Source organism: Nannospalax galili, unplaced genomic scaffold (assembly GCF_000622305.1).
Source record: "Nannospalax galili isolate Female #2095 unplaced genomic scaffold, S.galili_v1.0 scaffold799, whole genome shotgun sequence".
In the NCBI taxonomy this organism is placed as follows: domain Eukaryota; kingdom Metazoa; phylum Chordata; class Mammalia; order Rodentia; family Spalacidae; genus Nannospalax; species Nannospalax galili.
Genome location: NW_008343085.1, coordinates 1123331 through 1130861, shown reverse-complemented (window position 1 = coordinate 1130861; position 7531 = coordinate 1123331). Strand labels below are relative to the sequence as shown.

The 7531-nt window shown below is 44.7% G+C and overlaps 1 pseudogene; it reads left to right on the top strand.

Annotated features, from left to right (window-relative positions):
• Nucleotides 1–914: 914 nt before the first annotated feature.
• Nucleotides 915–7531, top strand: part of LOC103738933 — an 8776-nt pseudogene continuing 2159 nt past the window's right edge.

Here is a 7531-nt window from a genome sequence, read left to right as displayed (position 1 = left end):
TAGAGTGAAGCAGCTTTGCCAGGTTCCTGGGCCAGACCTTGGCCCCCATAAGGAGTTAGCTCCAGGTACTATAGAAAGGAGCAAAAACAAAATTGTTTTTGAATTCAGACTATGCAAGTATCTCTGCCATGATGGGAGGTGTCTCTTCGCAGGAGTCAATGTGACCTGTTAAGCAGCAGGAACCCCTGAGTTGATTAGCACATACTGCAGGTCCCTGAGGAGAGGCAATGGTAGGTCCTTAGCAACACCACCCTCCACAGTCACTGTTACAACCAATAAGGCCATATGCCAGTGACCAAAGACCAAGTGCATGTGAGTCCATATGGAAACTGTAGGAGGTTTCCTGAGAGCCTGGGCACGGGATGAATGATGTCCTACGCGACAGTATTGTCCATTCATTCCTATATGTAGCCCGAAAATTACTCATTCCTCCAAAAAGAGTGGGCAAGTCGGGGCACTCTGGGAAAAGGGGTAGAGCCAAGAGCATTTTGGAACTCAGAGCAAAGCGTGTGACTGACTGGGAAGCACGCAAAGCTGATGGAGACTACAGACAGGGCTTGAATGATGTATGGGTTATGAGAAGCCAAGCCATCAAGGAGTGGAGCCGTGCATTTCAAATATGGAAAAGGAAAAGCCTATAAGTATTTGTCATATAAACTATGCAAAATTCAAATAGGATGTCGGTTTATTAGCCTTGGGGCCTCAGAGGGCACAGGCACAAGTCTCCCAAGAAGGGAGGAAAAAGGAAAAAAAATTGGTGAAACAAATTGTCCTGGAGCTGCTGGATAGACAAACCGCAGAAGTCTGGGAAAAAGAAGGGGATGTGGTCCTGGAAAGCATTGTGGTTCCAGCAGCGTCTGGTGAGCTGATTAAAAGGGAGCTGGGTTCAGATTCCCAAATCCAGAAGGACAAAGATGGGTGCCACACGGAGTCCTGTGAGGTAATGAGACCCATCTGGGATAAGTTGGTGGGAACCCAGGGGAGAGGGTGGCCAAACCCCATATGCTTAAGGGGGCTAGCTGTGCTCACTAGCATTATACAATGGATCATGAAATATGTAATTGGAATGATGTGGGCCATGCAGATGCAGAGAGACTCAAAGGGGAAAATCCCTGGGCCACAGCTGTGTTGTAAATGTGGGAAAATAACTCAGTTGCTTAAAAAATGGAGTCCACTGCCACATGGATCTGAAAAGTCATTAAAGATTATAGAGAGCCTAGAAAAAAATCTTACAAGCAAAAGAGAAAAACAGACAGGGGGTATGGCCACCACTTTGTATAATAAAAGATTTTCCCAAGGTAGAGGATGCCGAAAAGGCTATGGAGTTACTCTCAGCCTTAGAGCTTAAGAGAGAGGAAAAACAGGAGATTTTTAGTTATGTAAGGTTAGGGGACCAGGAGTCCAAGGACCCAGGAAAAAAGACAAATAGTAGTGAAAAAAGAAACAACCTAAAAATGAAAGTAGCTAAAGGTGTCCCTCAGATTCAACCTTTGCTACAAAAAGAGAAAATAGTTATCAGGACTATAGCTAGGAGAAAATATTCCACACTGGAGTTGTTGAAACTAAGAAAGACAAGCAAACAATCAAAGAGCCTTTCACCATGTGGCTTGTGAGGGAATGGGGCATGGGAGCAAGTAATGTCAGTCTAAGTCCTTTAGAAGCTTCACAGCTGAGTTATATAACAACCCATCCATCCATTCCACATAGGCTGTTCAACACAGGCCAATGCAGGCAGGGAGCAGTCCTTAATGGGATAGCTGGTGCAAGGCATTAAAGATACATGGTCATTGCCATCACCAAGGGAAACTCCCATAATTAACAGAGGCTGGAAGACTATAAAAGAGGGATGGGCATTACCAAGAGAACTAGGTATGAAAAAGTAATATATGATGCCTAGTTTGCTAGGCCAGATAGGGCTATGTTCACCAGACATATAAAGAAAAGCTTAATTCAACTGGGACCTAGAGAATGGTATAGAGCTTTAATGGTTTTGCTAAGTCTTTTAATGGGACAGAATATTTGTAAAGTGAGAGAGGCTTTAGCAAATCTAAGTGACTCAAACAAGTGTGTAAAATGCATCTGTAGAATAACAGAATGACCTACAAGAGATATAAAAAAGACAAGACAGAAGAAATGGTCCAGTACATTTGGGTTACTTGAAGGCAAATGTGGCAAGATTTATGTTGAGCCCAAATCCAAAGAAAAAATTGATAGAAAACTAAATTCAGTACTAAGGAGTGTCTGGAAGGCTTTAAAACCTGAAGAACAGTTTACAAAAGGCATTCGGGGGATAAAAACTGTCCCAGGCATGGTTAAAGGTCCCCAAAGAGGGCTGGAGAGGTGGCTCAGCAGTTAAGAACACTTTTCTTGCAGAAGACCTGGGTTTGAATCCCAGCACCCACATGGCAGCTAACAACTGTTCATAACTCCAGTTCCAGGGGATCTGACAGCCTCTTCTGTCCTCTGCGGTCATTGCACAATGCAGGTGCACTTACCTACATGCAGGCAATACATGCATACACATAAAATAAAAATAATAAATAAAATATTTTTTTAAAAAGGATCCCCAAAGATTAAATAAGGCATATTTCTCTCCTGAGAAAGGTTGTACTAGGGGTGGATATGGTTTTTCACACCAGGGCCTCCCCCAGCATCAAGATATGGTCAATGGAAAGGTGGCAGATAAGGCTACAGCCAGGGAACTCAGAGTGAGAGAGACCGGGGGTGGGAGATGGGGGCAGGTGACGGATGGTGCGTACATTTCAAATATGGAAAAGGAAAAGCCTATAAGAATCTGTGTTTTTGTAAGTCACCCACTCCCAAATGTCATATAAACTATGCAAAATCCAAATAGGACATTTTATGTCAGTTTGTTAGCCCTGGGGCCTCAGAGGATGTGGGCACGAGTCTCCCAAGAAGGGAGGAAAAAGGAAGAAATTTGGCAAAACACTATAGTGCCTATGTAGGCACAGCACCCCAATAAACATGTATCTTACCTTCATTTTCTGATACTGACAAAAGCAATCGAGGGGTGAGAGGTTTTATTACAGGTCACAATTCTAGGTTATATTTCGTCCTGGGGGAGACAGAGCAGCAAAATCTTAACAGAGCTGTTCATGTCACATCCATAATCAGAACAGAAAGCAAAGAATGCACGGATGCCTGGTCATGCTCAGCTCACCTTCTCTTCTAAACAGTTCAGAAGCCCATTCCTAGGGAATAGTGCCACCCACAGTGGACAGGTCTTCCCACCAGTTAAAGTAATCAAGATAATCCTCCACAAGCACGCCCACAGCCAATCTGGTCTAGACAATCCCTCATTGAGACTCTCCTCCCAGGAGATTCTACATTTTGTAAGTTAACAATCACAACTAACCATCACCTCAGGTACTAAGAAGTACAAGGAGAAGTGGTGAATGTCAACTCATGCAGCCAATCATTTTCAAAGAGACTCCCAGAATTCTCCACATCCCGGTCTCAGGAAGAATAGCATCCAGCCTCACATGTGAGTGGTGCTGGATGGAAGTCTGGCTCTATCCTACCTTCCACAGAGCCTGTGTGTCCTTTACCTTTGTGGGAAGGAACTGCAGAGAAGGATCCGGTATAGCATCATGGAGAGCAGCAGCTGAAGGGGCCTGAGAGCAAACCCAGACTCAGACCTGCTTTTGATCACCACACATCTAGAATAACTGTCTTCTGAGGTCACCAGGTGTCTACAAAATCCTGATATGAATGCACAGGGTCTGGAGGACCTGAATATGGCCATGCCTCCCACCTCCATGTCTGAGGACTGCCTATATCTCTACATGCCAGCCCATGCCCATTGAGAGCTCTAACCTTCCTGTGAGTATCAGGCTGTGGTCAGATGAGATGGAATTTCTTCTGTAGGATATTTGTAAGGGATAAAAGTGACCTGAGTCCCATTGCAGTGTGGGCCCTGTTTGGTCCAAGAAGGACTTCTCAACCATGATGAGCAACTGAAACCTGGGTACGAGACACAGAGCTCTGGAGCTCTGAGAGATCAGAGATCATAGCTCTTGTATCAAACCAGGACCTACTACCAACTTGGTTCCTGCAGAGCAACTCAAATGCTCAAGGCTGAACACTGAGGATACCTACATTTCTAGGCATGGATTATCTGTTGTGCCAATGAGATTTGATGGTCTTTTTCATAATAATTAGGAGAGCTACTCATGGAGACTCCTCTTTTTGTTCCACTGTGAGGATCCAGAGAGTAATGCTGACCTTGCTGTATTCTCAGATCCATTCATTCAAGCTTGAGATTTACAGTGGGAATAAGGGCTAGAAACATGCTGATTGGACCACTGGAATTTCATGCTTTGGCCCAGATCTTACCACACTAAGAAATTCTATGTATATTTATACCTGCACAGTGTTAAAGCAGTTGATAATCTGTTAGGCAGTACAGCTAGAACTTGAACTATCTAGAAGGTTCCTGGCATCCATCTTGATTTCCTCAGGTGATGGTATGGATCCATGGAGGTGTACTGGTTATGGGTATGGCTTCCATGTTTGATGGATCCCTACTGGCAGCCACTGAAGACGTGGTAGTGGGCCTTATTCAATATCGCCTGGGTGTCCTGGGCTTCTTCAGGTGAGCTTGGGGTTTGGGCTGGGTAATGGGAACTGAGCAGAACCAGGGCAGCCTATGATCTCTGTCCTTGTCACATCTTAGCACTGGAGACCATCATGCCAGAGGTACCCGGGGCTACCTAGACCAAGTAGAGGCCCTACACTGGGTCCAGCAGAATACCCACTTGGAGGCAACCCTAACCAGGTCACCATTTTTGGACAGTCAGCAAGTGGTACAAATGTGTCTACTCTTGTTGTGTCCCCCATGTCCCAAGGACTCTTCCACGGTGCCATCATGGAGAGTGGGGTTGCCCTGCTACCTGACCTTATCTCTAACACCTCTGAGGGAGTCTACATGGTAAGGGGCCTCAATAACCCCACACCTGACCCTACTGCCTCAGCTCTTACCCTCTGATACTCTGGAACTCTGTTCAGTGGGGAAAACTTATCCCATGGAAAACGGCTTATTTCCAGTAATTTCCAAGAGATTCAAGGGTTAGAACCCATTCCCCTTTGCTTTATTCAGGCTAAGTATGTATGTGACTAGCAAAGCTATACCTAGTGGTTTCGATCATTGCCAAAAACAAGTATGCACAGGCTGGGGAGAAGGCTCAATAGATGAAAGTACCTTCCATGCAAGCCTGAGGACCTGAGTTCAAATCCCCAGAACCCATGAAAGGCTGGATGTGGTAACACATGTCTGTAATCCAAGTTCTCTCATTGTAAGATGGGAGATAGAGACAGGAAACTCTCTGGAAGTTCCCAGGAAAAATAGGTCATTGTAGGCATTGACAAAACAACAAGACCCCCTTTCTCAAACAAGGTAGAAGGTAAGCACCAACACCAGAAGTGGTTGCTAGTGCTCTTACAGAGGACCCAGGTTCAGTTCCCACCCACACGGCAGCCAACAACCATTTGGAACTACAGTTCCAGAGAATTTGCCACCCTCTTCTGGTCTCCCTAGGTATTGTACAACATAGGTGCACTTACATATATGCAGGCAAAATGCTCGTACACATAAAATAAAATAAATTGAAATTTTTTTAAGTATGCACGTAGAATTATCCCTCTGGCTATCACCTCTGAGCAACAAAAAGATAGGAAGAATTTCATACTTCTCCAATGCACACACAGCACGCAGTATAATGTAATGTTTAGAGGCAATGGCATCTAGTTGGGATTGAGAAAACTCTTCTCTCTGCCTGAAAGGATAAATCAGCCCCAGACTGCCTATCTGGATGTGAGGCCATGGACTCAGAAGCCCTTGTGCGTTGCCGTCAAGGCAAAAGTGAAGAGGAGATTCTGGCTATTAACAAGGTTGGGAGAATTTTGTGCTTGGATCCCTGGTCAACAAGATGCAGGAGAGCCAGTCCTCACTACTCTGAACCAATTACCTCATCCCCATGGTTTGGTGTCCTTTTAGTTCTGCATGCAAAAAAGAATACCAAGATATACTAGTCTAGATGTAGGATCTTTGCCAGGGGTAGAGAAGCACCTTTAGACAAAGAAATAGGAGAAATGGGGGAGGGTGACTCAATGGACATCAGAATATGTATGTGATTGAACTTAAGCACTGAGTTCTAATGCCCTCCAGGTCTTCAAGATGATTCCTGGTGTGGTGGATGGGGAGTTCCTAACCAGGCACCCCAAGGAACTTTTGGCCTCTGTGGACATTCAGCATTATTGGTGTCAACAATAATGAATATGGTTGGATCCTCCCCATGGCAAGGCCCAGTTCCAAGTCACTGGGAACCTGGGTGCTCATATGGTATGGACTCATAGATTCTAAGTCCATCCCACCCCACACTAAGGACTGTTCTCTGCCTCCCAAGGCATGGGCACTGATGACACGATAAAGGAAATAACTAACCTGAAACCTGAAAAAGACAGCACCAAGGTGAGATTCCTTGGGTCTTATCTCAGTAGAGAGGGCTCAGAGCTGGAGAGATGGCTCAGCGATTAAGAGTACTGGCTGCTCTTATGGAGGACCCAGGTCCAATTCCCAGCATCCACATGGTGGCTAATGACCATCCATAACTCCAGGTCCAGGGGACTCCAGCACCCTTTTCTGACCTCTGCAAGCATTACACGACACAGGTGCACTTACATACACACAGGCAATATACTCATACACATAAAATAAAAAAATAATAAAATATTTTTAAAGTCTCAATAGAGAGGGCTCCCCTATATCCCTCTCAGATATCCCCAGGAATAAAGTTTACTGTATGTGTTTCTGGGTGGGCTCAACCCAGAATGTGTATCTTTCCCCCATACCCTTTCTCATCCCAAGTGTCATGTCCCCACACTTAGGCTGTTTCCTATCTATCCAAGAGCCTACCTAACCTCATTCTTTCTGCTCCCCCTGGTATAGAGGTTGTGCTGCCCTAAGTGTGATGACCTGCTAATGAAAGAGCACATGGGGGACACTGAGGACCCCCAGACTCTCCAACTACAGTTCAAAGAGATGGTGGTGGACTTCATGTTCATGATCCCTGCACTCCAAGTAGCACATTTTCATCATGAGTATACATGTTATGAGGCCTGGAGGGCAGCTCAGAGCTGTGGGTCCCAGGTGAGCTCCGTGGCATCCAGGTCCTCATTCATGTCTTGATCAGGTCTCTGATGCCTAAATCCTTATGTCTCTTGTAAGAGAGTGACATCTTTTCCCTGTGCTAATGAGGAAATAAGTTGATGATATCTATAGACTTGCCAAAACTACTGTGTTGGGAATACCAGGGTCATTTTTTTATTTATTTTTATTTTTTTAGAAGAAGCATTTCATTATAGCTTTAGTATACTCAATAACAGTTTCCAGAGCAAAGATACATCTTTTTCAAAAGTGGTTATAAAACTTTTAGGTTTACTGTTGAATTAATACAGTTATACAATATTGAACTCAGTATAAACCCTGTAAGACATAAAATTGAATGAGTTT